The sequence below is a fragment of the Cyanistes caeruleus genome, chromosome 3, assembly GCF_971803275.1.
Source record: "Cyanistes caeruleus chromosome 3, bCyaCae1.hap1.1, whole genome shotgun sequence".
Taxonomy (NCBI): Eukaryota; Metazoa; Chordata; class Aves; order Passeriformes; family Paridae; genus Cyanistes; species Cyanistes caeruleus.
In genome coordinates, this window is record NC_141703.1 from 29687819 (window position 1) to 29703217 (window position 15399).

The 15399-nt window shown below is 38.8% G+C and overlaps 1 long non-coding RNA gene across 1 annotated transcript; it reads right to left on the reverse strand.

Annotated features, from left to right (window-relative positions):
* Positions 1-7548: 7548 nt before the first annotated feature.
* LOC147654045 (uncharacterized) lies at positions 7549-14680 on the reverse strand. The gene is made up of 2 exons (XR_015284367.1): positions 14555-14680; positions 7549-11334 (listed from the first exon to the last, which is right to left on the reverse strand). It is a non-coding gene; the product is annotated as an uncharacterized LOC147654045 (long non-coding RNA).
* Between the last annotated feature and the right edge of the window lie 719 nt (positions 14681-15399).

Consider the following 15399-nt stretch of genomic DNA (forward strand, 5'->3'; position numbering starts at 1 on the left):
TCTGGTGGATGCAGAGACATCTCATGCATTCAAACAGGTTGAACCCCTACACCCCAGTGCATCCAGGTCATGCCAGGCTTAACCATGCCTGCTCTGGGAAACTCTCACACAAGAGAAACCAGTCTGGCAATCCATCACCGCGCTCATGAAGTGAGTCCAGGGACTCTCGCCTCAGTCTGGTGTCCACCAGAACAGGCCGTGTGAGTGTCTGCTGCCACCACTCCTGTGTTGAGTCACCTGAAGTTGCTCACCTTCTCTTCCTTAGAGCAGAGCTCTATTTGCTCTCAACCATGTAAGATGGACTTGGAAGTATATGGTCTTTAAGATTCCTTCCAAGCCAAACCATTTGTTGATCCTATGATTCTCAGTGTTTACTTTTTTTTTGTTTGATCAGCTAGCCCTTCCACTGTGTGAGGATCTCACTTTTTTGGTTCAAACAACAGTTTCTTCCTTCAGTTTTGTGTAGAAACTCTATACAGATCTCATTGTTTCATCTGGTGGTAAAGCTAAACTTGCTGAAACAGAAATGGAATTTTCCAGGGTGAAGTTTCCCTGGAATTGTTTCCTTTTCCATGGTTTTTAGAACCTTTTTCCCCTGTGCTTGCCTTCATCTCCTCCATTTTGGTTCCCATAAACTTGCTCTTATTAACTCCTCAAAGACATGACTGTAGGGTATTCAGTGGTTGCTTATCCCCATATCTGCTTTTGTTCAAGATCCACATTCATTAACTTTATTTCCATTTTGGTTGAAGTAAACACATATTTTAATAGGAATAATAAAATAATAAATGTAATGTAAGAAGAAGCTTCAACTTGAAGTTTGAACAGTTTCCAAATGAGTGTAGAAGGACTGTCAGCTTGATTAAGGGTTTCAAAAAAATGTGCAAAGGCATGTTTTTACTTCTTGAATAGTAGATGAGAGCTCTGATCCAGACTCACAGAACTATTACTCTTTTCCAGGTGGGAAGCTTGGATGTTTTTGTAGTAGAAGAGCTTGTTTTCTTCCCTCTTGGTTTCAACACTAATTAGAAGAAAGAGTGGATTCTCATACTGGCTTCTTCCATGTTTTCAGTATCAGGATGAAGAGCTGGCTTGAGCAATGGAGCTCTCAGGGAGGAAAGCTGTGAAATGTTTACCAGCTGATCTGATAATATAAATGGGGAGAAAGCCCTTTATGAGCTAAAGGAACAAACTTCTATACTGTGTGTTTCTAAGCCTTTGCAAACTCTATTTAATGCACAAAATACTTTTTAATCTGCTTTTGCCTTCACTGATTTGATTCAAGTTTGATGTTAAGGTCACTGGCTATATTGGGGAAACTTCATAGGCCATGGAAACTTAAACCCAAAGATTTTTCTAAGTGTTTGCCTTCCCAATATGTTTCTTCACAATATCTAACTAAAGGATAACAGCAATGCTTCAAATTAAGCTGCACGATGTTTGAAAGTTGGCTGGGAGAATCAGAGAAAGAAGAGTCTCCCAGTAGCTAGTAATGATCAGGAAAACTCTCCACCATGTAGCAAGAGAATAAGAAGCATGCCAGAAACCCGTTGTTATCAAGGCAATGTAACAACTAATATAGTGGGTGTCTAGAAAATTTGATAAATACTAGATAAAATGGTTATTTGTAGAATGTGACACACATCACTATATTCATATTCTGATATGTGTCATGACCACACTTTAAAGTTACTCCCCAAAGTACTCTCTGGCACTCATTTTAGAGAAACTAATCACTATGAACTGAATGTACACTTCTGAAAGAACACACACAACAATCAGTACTGCCAACCTGTGATTCAGGAGCAAAGTATGGATTTTTCACAGAGCAGAGGATCTTTCCTAGACTTTTAAAAAAATTATGTGAATGAATCAATCATGAAGTACTAGTAAGATTCCAGTCAGAAAGCAGTAATTTTCCAAATTTCTGCTCTTCTTCCACTGTAGAGCTGTTTTCCTGAGCAGTTTTACCCAATTGTTCATCAGCTGAGTGTACTGTAATATGTGTACACGTTCACATATAATTGGGAAAAAAACATGTCATTGCATCCAGCTGCAGGCATCTGAGGTCTCAGACCTCTGGACCAATGCCTGTGCTTCTATCAAGACATCATTGCTCAGAAGTCAGTCAGCACCAAGAAGCCAGACAGAGTTTTGTGTCCTTCAGTATTCAGGAGAAACTGGCCAGGGTGAAACTTCAGAACAACACAGTAAGATGTTCCAGTTGGCAATGAAAGGTTTAGCTACTCTCCCAACACATCAATCACTGATGTTGTAAGCAGTGGCTGTGTCACAGGAGTTAATTCAAAGACTGTTTGGTAATTCCACCAAAGTTCTCCATGGGGCTCTTTCGAATTGTAGTTTAATATAGGTTAATGTGGAAAGCAAGCAAGAAACCCAAATTTATGTCAGAAAGACTATTTATACTTAGTTAAAGCTTGCTACAACTTCCTGCATCACCAAAAGCTACAAATAATTGAAAACACAAACCAGTTCTGAGTCTCCTACACTCTGAACATTCCTACTTTAGTACAACAACAGAAGTCGTGGCCACCAAGATCCTCATTCCAGAAAATCTTAAATCTGGGGATGGTTGATTTTCTTGTTATCCAAGTTCAAAGTCCAAATCAAAACTGGCTTCATATCCTACTAAATGCCATCCATTAACGCCCTCTTGTACAAAACTCTCTCTTAGAGAGGACAAGGTAGCAACAGAAGCATAAGGAGAGACACTCGTAACAGTGCTTTTAGTATTATTCCTGCAAAGGCACACCAGACCTATTTTTGGACACATGGCAGTAACCTAAAACAGATTCTTGTGTATTGAGATTTGTTCAATCACTCTGTTTGGCATTTCCACACAAAAGAGAGAGAGAGTTCATACTTGATCAGGTGCATACATCTCCACTTAAAGCAAATTTATACTGGATAGAGCAATGGATCTCAGACTGACATTTTGAGTATGTGAAAAGCATGAACATACCAGCTCTCTCAAGAGACAGCTTTTGCAATTAGAATCTGGTTTAAAATAAAAAAACCCAATATTTCATTTTTCTTTTTAAAAGAGCTAGAAAATCTTCCACCAGTTCTACATCATAATCACTTCTTCGCATGTTTGCCGGTGCAACTGCTGCTTAAGCAGCTGCAGAGGAGGTCTTGGCAGTTATGTGACTGTCACTGCCACACTTAACCAGGAATGCATGCTAGGAGCACCTTCCTCCTCCTGTGCCACCCAAGCTCACTGTGGATTTCTTCACAGAGTTCTTCTCTTCTATCCTGTGACTCTTTTCCACGCCTCCTGAGAACAGCTGTGGGGAACTTTTCCTTTTTGCCTTCAGCACACAGAAGCACTATAGCTTTGTTAGTTTCCACTGTGACTAAACAGGCCCAAAGCTTTACCGCGTTACTGCTTCAGTAAATCAGCCATCCTTGTATTACTGGCATTACCTGAATGGTTCTGGTTTGAAGCAAAGCAGTTCTCAAGACAGATCTTGGAATGGCTTCAATATTCTCCTTAAAACTTCCTTAAGGTGGAGACAGTTTGTTGGCGCTAAGAAAACTCCTCAGAGCCAAAGCAAGTAATGCCTTCACTAGCCAGTAGTTGAGTCATTGAAATGAAAGTCAAGTTTCACAACGTCGTATCTCTGCCCAACATACATCCACCTCAAGATCTTATCCTGTTTTGTGGGTTAGAGCTCTTGGAGTCAGCAGAAGTGCAACTAAAAAGGCTGTAATTAATTTGCAGTGATGTCTGTAAGATGAATGCAATGGTTTATCCCTCATACATAAGTGTGATACGTATATATATACACACACAAAGTGAGTTAAATGTTACAACCAAATTTATCTGCTGTTGTCATGGAGCAGCTCTCTAACTTCTGCTTTTGCAATTTGCTCATTAGTTTGTACAATGTGTGCTCAGAAATTACTCTTAAATATTGTACAATTAGGGCTGATGTGCAGAAAAGAAACCTGGAACTGTAAAAAAAAGGACTTCAAGATTTAGCCTTCTCACCCAGCCAGGAAGGTACAGCACACAATAAATTCTGGACAAACTGTACAATGGCTGCACGTCTCTCATCAGATTACCCAGTGTCTTGCTAGAATACCACTAAAATTCATAGAATCATAGAATGATGGTTTGGATTGAGAGGGATCTTAAATATCATGTAGTTCCAACGTCAATGCCATTGTCATGGACACTGTCCACTAGACCAGGTTCCCCATAGCTCCATCCAGCCTGGCAGTGAACACTTCAAGGGATGGGATGCCCTCAGCTTCCCTGGGCAACAGAAAAAAAATTTTCCTAATGTCTAATCTAAACCTACTTTCTTTCAATTTGAATCCATTCTCCCTTGTCCTGTCATTAATTAACAAAAGCAACAAGTAAACTGGAGTAACAAAATGGCCCAAGGAAAGCCGTATAAGACTGTTCATCTTTAAATTGTTAGAAGAACACAAAAAGGATATCCACAATTACAGCAGACCCTGAAATATGGTAACTGCAACAGAAAGAATCTTTAAAAGCTGTAACTTGCAGTGGCTTGAGCTTTGAAAAATAAAACTCTTATCTCAGCAGAAACTAGGGTGTGTTGATGATTTCACTCTAAATTAGAAGGAAGGATTAGTTGCCTTAGAAGCATGTAGAAATTACTGTACTAATGCTTTCTTCTACCACTGTAAAAGCTCAGAACTGTATGAGACAAAGGAAACCAAATTCAGGGATACTTTTTGTCTCAGCTTTCACATTCTTTTCAGCTAAAAGGCAAGAAAATTGAAGTAGCAGTTGTTTGGAAGGTAATGCTTGTGATAAAATAATTAATTATCTGTAGCAATTGATTTCCCATGACTGGAGCATGAACACTTTGCCTCTGGAGAGTAATCTGCTGTCTTTCTAAGGCTGAACATGAATCACTGTGCTAAGTGCTGCCTCAATGGTTTCCAGAGACTGGGCATAATACTTTGGTTCATATTTTTTAAAAAGTCAATTTTTTGTCTGCTGAATAGTATTTCAGGGTCTTGTGCTGGCATTACCACTGTGCTCTTGCAGATGCCTTGCTCCTGCTAAAGTGTTGTAACAAATAAACAGCATGACCATTGTTAGTAGTTTTTAAATGATTAGTCATCAGAAGCTTCGTGCACAAGCTAAATATGGCTCTGATGCTAAACTAATTGCAAGGAAGTCTTAGGAAAAGCCTAAGTAATTTGGAGTGCTGAAAATAGCTGGAACTACAACATGCTCATTTACTCAATAAGTTATGCTTCCTAGTTTTTTTTATTTCTCTATTAAGAACACCTATCCACTATTCTTTATTACATGATCTTTAAGGTCCCTTCCAACTCAAACCATTCTATGATTCTTTGACTATATGTTGTAAAGTCTAAAATACATTTCTTGGCATAGCAATTTGTCTTTGCAACCACTGTGTGTACCAAACCTACCATAAACCTAGGCTGCAAAAATAGGAGCCGTGGACAAACAGGAAGGACAATAGAAAGAGTCTGATCAGAAATAAGAAATGGAAATTGGTTTGCAGTTATCTAATTAGCAGTACATGTGGAAGGAGATGAGCAAAATCAAATCACTTTAAACAGAAAACTGCTGTGGCTATATCATGACCTAGATTTTTCTCAGTGCCACTATATTAGGTCTAATTAAGATTGATCAGTCTTAAAAAATTGAAATATTTAAAGCCTATGAGGAAGATTTTTATTTCCATTCCTGCATATAAACCAAAACACCTTACCTGTAGCATGCCTGCAATTCATTTTAAGACACTGATCAGAAACAACCATTTTCACAGTGGACTTTTAGTGATTAGCAGCATTCACAACACATAACACTACCCAGGTGGTTTGGCTTCTTTCCTTTTCCTTACATGTCCTTCAAACACTAACGTTAGTTCAAGCATCATAAGAGTAATTTGAAATTCTCTCATCTTACCCAAAGGAGACCAACTCCTTTCAGCACAACAGCTTGTCCTAAAGCCTAATCTTGTCCTCCAGCCCTCAGCAGGAACTAAAACAGTCTCCACTGTCAAGAGTGCCCCCTGCCACACTATTGTCTTAAGATCTTCCCTCTTCCAATTCCCATTATTCCAATTACAACCTTCCTTTCAGGGCAAGTTCTTCAGACCTTTCAGCTCTCAGGTCTCTCAGACTTTCACAATGCCTGACTTAAGCACTTAGGGTTCATCTCATCAGACAATCCATCTGTGGCCAGCAAAAAATGTTACTGCCACAATGCCTCTCTCTCTGCTTCAAAATAATCTCAGCCATAGAAATGTATGGCTGTACATTGGATCTGTACTCTGGATCCATATGCTGGGGAAGATGAACCCAGTCCTCAGACCTTCCTGAACAGCCTACAGCATCTCTAGTAAATTCTATGGATTTATTTTAATCATTTGTTTTATGATAATTCCTTTTATTGGGTCATGCTACAGAAGAGAAGGAAAACAATTTTGTTTGTGTGTTGCTTTATGTTTTGAGATAGTAATTTCTTGTTGCTTCCAGAAGAACTTGTGAGAGCTTTTTTTGTTCTCCTAGGAAACTTCCCATTGCCTGAAAACTGGTAATTCTCCTCAGCCAAAGGAAAGCAAACAGTAATGTGGAATACAGAAGCAGTTCGAGTGCAACCTTTAAAAATGAGTTGGCAAATGCCGACAGTGGTGTTAAGCAATCCCAGCTCCCACTAATATTGTTTTCTCCCTTGGAGACATTCACTATGTGTGTTTTCATTGCTATAAAACACAACTGGACCACAGATGTAAATTGGCTTTTGAAGATAAGGGGGGGCAAGAAAAAGAAAAAGAAAAAATAACAGTCAAACAAACTCCAATACTGTTATTTTCAAGAGCCATAGGAGCATTTCTGTTCACTTTCATTACGATTTTTTCCTTTTCCCTGTTGGCAATCACTCAAGGACTATCTCGCTATGGCAATAGAGGAAAGAACCTTGTGTGTATGCTTTTTCATGTTTTTTTCCCATGATCCTTGCTCAATTGTGTTAGCAACTGACTTGTGATATGAAAGTTACAGTAAAATACTGGTGCTCTGCTTATTGAGTTTTTTTGCATGGATAATATTTTGCCTGGATTTTGATAATCAAACCTAGGTCTCCACTCACAGTAAATACAGCTGCAGATGTGACAGTAAGCTGCTACATTCCAAAATAGCAGAAGTTCATTTTGAAATTCTTTGAATTCAAATGTTTTTCTTCTCTAGCTTTCCATGTACACTTTCTGTCCTATGTATTTTCTCTAGATTCGGTGTGAGTGCCTGCAGAGATGGGCACTGCAGCAGTTCCTTTCTTGGGGGTTACCTGACTCATGGGTGTGTAAAGATGGTGACTGTGGCATTCTCAGGATTTGGCAGCACACAAGGACACAGAGCTCAGGGGTTCTGTGAATTTCTTTGCTACACATTACAACAAAACTTTTACTAACAGTAGTAAAAACAAATATAAATATATGCTAGAAATCACTACAAAATTACTATGAAAACAAGTATATATATTAAAAGAGTGTGAAAAACGAGGTTCACGTGTTTTTATATAGAATTTAAAAGTTTAATAGAAAGGTAGGAGATAAAAATAAAGTATACAGATACAGCTGGGTGTCTCTGCATTCAGCCAAGAGAGCACAACTTACTAACAATGAATTGTCCCTTAAAAACAGGATCCTATTACATATTCATAAATTCTTATACATAATTCAAACATTCCTCTTAAGTTTTAGATGTTTCTTTGTTTAGTTTTTAGCTCACCCCCTTCCCAATAAATCAATCTTCTTGGCTCCATTCAGTCTCCCACTCTCCGGTAACAGAGGTGCAATAAATTCTTTTCCTGGAGGACTTGGAGGACTGCTGTTTTCACCTGGACAAGATAATCTAAGAATGCAGGGGTGTCTCTAGCCAACTTTTTCAGTCTTTGGGTTATACAAAAAAAAGTAGTTTTTGCTTTAATACTATGCCATAGTTCAACATATATGTATTATACCACTATTTCTAAGTTCCATCAATAACAGAAATAGACGGAACTGTATTAATACAACAAAGTTTTCTAACCTTATACATATAACATTCATTTTAATATTTGCAAAAAGCCAATATTAAAATATGTATCTATAACAAGAGTAAAGCAAATATAGATATATTACAAGTTATTGCAGAATTCCAATGAGTGAAACAAGGACATACTCACAAACTTTCACCTGTGTGCATGCCTATAAATATATTAAGCAAGGTGCTACCAGTACTACAGTCACCAAATCACTCCAAAGAGTGGGTCTAATTGACAATGGAGAAGAAGTTTTACTTCAAAGATCATCCGTATGCATCCCCAGCAAGGGCCCAGTCTGTCTGGGAAATCACCTGCAGAATAAGTCTTGCAGAGAAGTTCATTTTGGGTAGTCAGCAAGTTACTTTTTATACCTTTATGGCATAAGTATGTGTGTGTAGGACATCAGTCCCTACAACAGTTGTTACTGACTCCTGTTTTCATGGAAGGTCAGTTTCTTTGTCCTGCACCCATCAGGGATTCTTTGTTCTGCTGACTGCTCCCCATCAAGGAAGTTTGACTGAGTTTGTCAGGGTCGGAGTTTATCAGGCATGTCTTGGAGCTCTCACTAAGAAAGTGTGTTTCTTTGTTGCTGTTTGCTGGATTGCCTTTGTGGGGGCTGCACTCAGGTGCCTCAATGGTCAGAACTTCCATTTTGGTCAGAACTTCTGCGCAGTGAAGTGGAGGAGAGAGAGGAGCACGCAAAGGCAAAAGGTGCAAGGTGTGGAGTGTGAGGGATCCCCCACACAGGGATCTCTCTGGGCAAAAAGTACTTCAGTTCACCAACAGGTGGGCCTGGCTGAAATCAGCCTTGCTCTGCAAGCCAGAACTGTGCAAGGCTATGTCTTTTCAAAGACTAAGGAGTCTAGGCTGCGTCTTACCAGGAATTAACAGTCTATTACCCAGTCTGAGCTGGGTCTACACAAAGCTAAAACAACTAATCAGTGTAATGTTTAATGCTGATAAACTTAGAGGGTTAAGATTAAATTTAAGAACATATTTTATATTCAACTATTTTCCTCACCTCTTCCTGGTGTATCAAGTTACTTCATGCCCCAAGTATAGTACCAGGATCCAATATTGTACAAGTTTTAGAAACAAAAGTGAACATACCTCCCATATGCATCCTGCATTCAAATAATACATAGTGAAAACAGGTGAAAATCATTTAAATAATTTGACTTCTCTCCACAGCAGCTGAAGCCTTTTTTTCTTGAAAGGAAAAATAGAGGGTGATAGTATAGGAAGGTTGAAATCTTCCTGCCTCCCAGCATCCTACCAAGGAAACAGCTTCCTCTGAAGCGCCCAGACCTTTCTGCTGCAAAGCGTAGAGCTTAAATTAATACTATAGAAAGCAACAGAAATTCAGGTGCTGGAGTGCCTTAATTATACACCTTTCTGATTCTAGTGTCTCTTGCCTTTTTAACTGAGCTTAATCATTGTTGTATTACTTATAATCATCCTTTTTATAATATTGCATCCCACTCACATCTTGTCCCATTATGCAAAACAGGGCACAAACATCTGTGATTTACACTTATGCCCTAAAGGGCATGGGATACATGTAAAATTGAAAGATATTACCAAGAGATTTATATGGGAGGACAACCTTGGTAATAAAAATAAATGAGGACTCTTGGTATGGTCTCCCAAGGGAGACAATGCAGTGTGTTCCAAATCCCCTGTTCTCAGATAAACCTCCTTATGTTTGATAATTTTAATTTCATAGGAAGTATTACTGTGGCAACCTTTGCCTTAGACCTTCAGAGGTTATCTGATCAGCCAGACTTATATAAAGACAAGAAAAAGTTGAGCAGGACCTTCATGGACAATCAGAGACAGCCTTCTCAAAAATTTAGTATTATCATGCTGAGTGAATGGCAAGAAGAGAGTTTGTATTAGTAGGAAGAAAGAAGGGCGAGTCAAATTTCTGAAGCGACGTCTAAAAGCAAGATTAAGAAAAGTGAACTATTATTACAACGTATGGCAGGGCTTGCTTGCACGTAGAGAAAGGTTTCTTCATGATTTCCTGCAAAAGACCAATCTAGAGTTTTGAGAACATGTTTGTGACAAACATTTGAACTGGAACCCTTATTCAAATTCGTCATCCAATGTTCATCGTGCTGCTGAGCGAGGGGGTGGAGCAGCATGAACAGCAGCCACAGCTTTGACTCAGAGGTTAACCACTGTTTTACGAGTGTAGCTGGAGAGAGAGAAACATGTCACTCTTTCCATTTTTGTTCATTTCAATGGAACTCTCTGGACTTGGGGGCTAGGGTGTTATTGTTTGTCTACATGAAGTATCAAAAACTTATTAGATAATCAGGAGGACCAAGTGGGAGCAAATATTTTTTGAGGAATCCTGACCTTATTTACAGGATTCTAAGCAATCAAAATGGGATTGTCATTGATGTGGGTTTTGGGGGACTTCTTGTCTATCCTTTTGCAAAGAAAGCTTGTGACAGTAACCTCGTAACCTCCAGTTAGCTAGTTGCTTTCTTTCATACCATATAATTGCTATCTTTTACTGTTTTTATGAAATCCACTTTTGCTGATTTTATTAAATCAACTTTTGCTGATTTTGCTTTTTGAAATACTCTGCAATGATTTCAGACACATCTCATTCACCACTGCTCACAGCAGCCTTGACATTTGTCCCACTCAAAGTAAGCACACTGAAATGGCAAAGGGCGATGCCTGTGAGATTGAGCAATACAATCAGTCTAAGAGAGCATGCTGACCACGTCAAAGATTTCTCCTTTGGGGCATTCCCTAAAACTGATCCTAAATCACTGTCTGAGAGGCTTTTAGCTTGACCAGAGTATGATGTAGGAGGAGACAAAAACCTGGACCAGGGTCTAGCATTTAACTGGAGTCACACTTGCAGTTTGAGCTGATAGTAGTGTAAGCTGTTAAACTGGTAATATAAGCCTCTCATGAGTGCTAAGGATGGAGTTTGAAAGTGAATTAAAATGGACAAAGCAGCTGTGCTTTTTCAATGCTTTTTTAAAATGCATTAAAAAGTTCAACTTACTGTAATGAGCAGTTCTGTCTACACATCCAGAGTGGCCTCTCCAGGTCAAAGAGTGGCCACTCTTTTCAGAACTGGGAAAGTGATACTGTGCAAGGAAGCATCTTGGATCTTCCATCTTTGGAGCAAACAGGAGCAGCAGTTCTGAGCTCTGAATGCTCCCAGCCCCCTTATGGCCTCCCTTATGCCACCAGGTGATGAGTGAACTTCACATCCTCTTGATTTCAGTTTCCTGAGCTTCAGCCTGAAGTGGGGGAAGAGGAACCAAACCACAGCATATTGTTGGGGTTTTTTTCCTTCAAGGACACACCAAGGGTGGAATTTCACATTACATGCAGGCAAACTGGAAACAGTAATTTTTCTTCACGTGATTCAACTGTAAGTGCTCTCTTTATTTCCCCAGCCTTCATCTCTGCATTGTTGTTGCTGTGATGCTCAGAAGCATTGCACGGAACAGTTGCAGGATGATGGCATACTTGGGTGGAGGAGCAAACAAGACAAAGGATAGAAAGGACTGCAAGGGAAAGAACAGAGCTAAAGGAAAGAAGCCAAATTTGTACTTTAGTTATACTGTCTCAAACATAGCTCTTATTGTAGAACAGACTTTATCTCCATTTTCAGAAAGTTAAGTGCACAGATTCAACAAGTTACAAAACTTGGGTTTTCCCTTGTTTTTTTACTTCGCAGAAGCTACTCAAAGCTTTTTTTGCTCTGTTCAAGAGCAGCTTTTCAAGGACATGGTTCAGTTTGCTGAAAACATTATAAATCTGACATACTTTTGTGCCAACCAGGTGAGGTTGTTTACCAACCTAAAATGCATCCGGTGGGGAAGGGAAGGAGCATGATTAGCAGGCTGTGTCCCAGTCAGAGGAGGTCTCCTGGCCTTCTAGAAGATTCTGGGCCTGGTACGTTCCTCCCTGGACCTCCCCATGACCTTGTTATCCATCCCAGCTGTTAACCTCAGAGGTTAATCATCAGGAAAGCCACAGCAGAGAAGGGAAAAGAAACACTGTGAGCAAGGCAGAGTTGTATGATGGCATTGATAGACTGCTGTGAAAGAGCTACTATTTAGGGAAGCTTTCAGAGGGTTACACAAAGGCAGTCATGTCTGTCACATCAAATATTGGACACAGTAGCAATCAGTGCTGCACTAAGGCAGTTCAGACTGCAACTGGAACATTTCTCTAAAGGTGGCAGCACACTGTACTTGGTCCTCTGTGGTTTGCCAGGCTTCCTGCCTCTCCTTGTAACACTCAATAAAGGAAGAACTGCCATGGTCATAAACAATAAAAGTATCATCAGTACTTGCAGATGTTGCAAATTTGAATTTTGTTTAAGTGCTTTAACTTTATCAATTTTTTTCAGCTCAGCATTTTCAGATACTTGACAGTATTTGTCAATCTAAGTCAAACAGGATGCCAATTTCCTGGTTATCTACAATAGATACAAGTTAGTTCACAGCTATGCTCAACTCTGGGCCCACATATGCAATATGAATGTGACGCATGTGTGGACTAGCAGCTGGGACCCATGGGCAGATGCTGCTTTTCATTCCTAAAGCCATATTGCTCAAGCATCCCTCATTCTGAAGAGATGGGAGCCACTTGTGGTCTGTGAATTTAATGTATCTCATCTTTGCTTGGCCTTTCATAATTTTTATTGTTTAGTTGATAATAAGTTTCTTGATGCTAAGCAATATGAGATAGGTAAGTTTTATGGTGTGGTCTTCTTTCTTTTCTTTGTCAGTGTTGTCAGCAGCTATAAAGAGCAAAAGACACATTCTTGTCTCCAAATCCCTATATACCTGTCTCCTGTCAAATCTCCCCATGTGGTTTCCTTCTTCCTACAAAAGTGGCTAATACCAGTCTCCCTGGCTGGACAATCTTCACCTGTTTAAAAAATGTATTCCCTTTATCAGATTCTCTTTCCTACCCACTTTTTGTTGTTGTTGTTGTTGTTGTTGTTGTTGTTATTCCTTCCAACTGCTCACCAGAATATAAACCACTTGCTCCTAATCCAATTTTAATGGGAGTTAGTTCTCAGTCTTAGGCTCCATAATCAGTCTGCCCCAGTTCTCCTACTGTGCAGGAACACCTCTCAACCTCTTCTTTGAGATTCGCCATGTGCTTCTTTCTTTCACTCCTTTCCCTCTGGCCCAGGTGTAGGTCCCTGTGCACTCAGGGAGATTAATTTCTCCTGCCCATTTTACAGCTGTGGGATTAGCACAAACATCTGAGAAGAGACCGTGTTCACTTCTCTTAGTAGTAGTTGTCAGCTGGATTGTCATGTAGTAAATACAAGGAGATGTTCAATTTTCTTCTTAGACTGAAGAGTTCTATTGCTCCACAGACTTGTTCTGTCTCTCAGCACTGAGAGACATAAGGCAATAGAGCATGTTCAGTAAGGCTGAAATCTTGAGAACTGTAGGTTGCTAAAACCTCAAGACTCTCTTGAACACCATATTGGCCAATTTTCCATTTTGTATAAAAGCAGCAATTTGACATTTAACATCTGACATCATCTCACCATATTTCTCAATTACATTTCATAACTGAGCTAACAGCACTGACTATTTTATGGCTTTTTGTTTCAAAGTTCATAATTTCTCATAATGATGAAAGCAAGATGAAACAAATCAGAATGGTAAGGCAAACCTGAGGCAAAAAAAGAAGAGAGGAAAAGAAGTGTTTTGAACTTGTAAATAATTGAGGATATGAGTGGAAAAATGGCCGTGTGTGCATAGTTTTATCAAAGAAGCAATATAAAACATAGAGAAATAAAGAACTGACAGAAACAAAAAATTGTTTAAGGAAGTTACAGAAAAAGGTATCATCATAAGAAAAAAAAAAACCCAAAACATTCAAAATTTCATAAAAAATAGCTGAACATATGAAAGATGAAAAAATGGAATTTTATTTTATGATTATAAAAATAAAAGGGTAAAGTGGAAAAAAGCAGAGAAGAAGGAAAGTGATAACTGCAAAAGGAACATTGATGATGTTTCTGAAGTGTTTCAAAGTATTGCCATAAATCTGCAACTTTCTAAGAAGCCATCAAAGGACATGCTTGAAGAGGAAGTGAGGCATGTGCCTTTATGGTTAGCTGACCCAATTAGTGATGAAAATTATCTTGATTTGGTAAACAGGATACATGCCTTTATAAATCACTGTCTTAAATATAATCAGCAGTTTACCCATTTTAACAACAGAGCTGTGATTCTTTGATGCTTGGTTGTACTTTCTGTTGAAGAAAGCTTGTTGGGGTATTTTTCTCATACAGGGTGCTAAGCAAGCTAGTATTTTTGTATAAGTGCCCACTTCACAATGCTTTTACTAAAAATAATAGACTGTTTTCACTAGGTGAAATGCTTTGTGAAGTCTTACAGATCAGATTCAGTGTTCATTTTGGGTAGGTCAATATTGAATAAACAGCTGAGCCATCTTCAAATACAAATGGTTTCTTACCTTAATTTTACAAGAAAATGCAGTGAAGTATGTCATCATTTAGTCTAAACTCAGGAGGACAGCAAAGGTTTGCTCAAAAGGATTAAAAAGTTCTTCCTTTGTCTTCCAGTGAGCATAAGGTCAAAGCTGCATGATTAAAACAAAAACAGTCATTTTAATGTGGAATTTCTTTTCATAATTACATAAAATCACATTATATAATAGTTTTTGGCAATCAAATGAGATCATTTTTGTACAATATAAAACGCAGCTGTTCAGCAGAGGGGGATTCTGTCCAGGCCATAATAGGCATTACTTAAATCATGCAGTGACATTGCCAGTATTCAACTAGTTTAGGCTAAACTTTGGAACTTGTGTCTGAAGTGATTGTCATCATCCCAACCCTTATACATCCTTTTCCTCTCTCTTTCATGCCTCACAGTTTATAAACCCATGCATAAATTAGAAATATTTCTAAGTCCGTTAGAAGTTGGAAACTGTCATTTTCACTCTATGAGTGAAGCAAATTATGAGCAGCTAAGGTTGTTTTTGACAACCTTTTATTTCTGGATAGTGCTGGCTTTATCTCTTCACATTTCTCTCCCTCATTTCCAGGCAATTGGAAAAATATATAACAATGAAGGGATGTGCTGAAGGTTCCTGTTTTATCTTCTTCTTCTGTGTGTGGCTGGGAAGAGGAAAAGATGCTGCCAAACCATCTTCCTCTGTTGTCAAGTTTGCATATTTTTAGATTAGAACAATGGCATTCAACTTGACATCAATTCTCTAGCTGCCTAAAAAATTGCCAGTGTACCTAAATATTTCCCTAATTCTGACAATATTTACATCCTTTGCAGGTAATTTTT